Here is a 302-nt window from a genome sequence, read left to right as displayed (position 1 = left end):
TACTATAATTTGTAAGAAAATTAAGAAAAAGTTATTTTGAATTTTCGTCTTACTTTATTGAAAGATTCAATACAAAGAATATTTAAATATTTAAAGAAAATTGAAGCATTCAACATTTTGGGAAATAAAGATTAATTAATTTTGAATTAATCGTGGGAGCCGTGAGTAAGTAGGAATGAAATCTGTGGTGTGTAGGGAGGCAAGTGGTCTAAAATAATTGGCTTATTAAATGAAGTATTGCTGAAATTGACCAAAAGACTTTATAAAAATAAGCCATTTGGCAGAGTAAGTAAGTCCATGAA

This window comes from Vigna angularis, chromosome 10 (assembly GCF_016808095.1).
Source record: "Vigna angularis cultivar LongXiaoDou No.4 chromosome 10, ASM1680809v1, whole genome shotgun sequence".
NCBI classification, from domain to species: domain Eukaryota; kingdom Viridiplantae; phylum Streptophyta; class Magnoliopsida; order Fabales; family Fabaceae; genus Vigna; species Vigna angularis.
Note: the sequence above shows the minus strand (reverse complement) of the source record.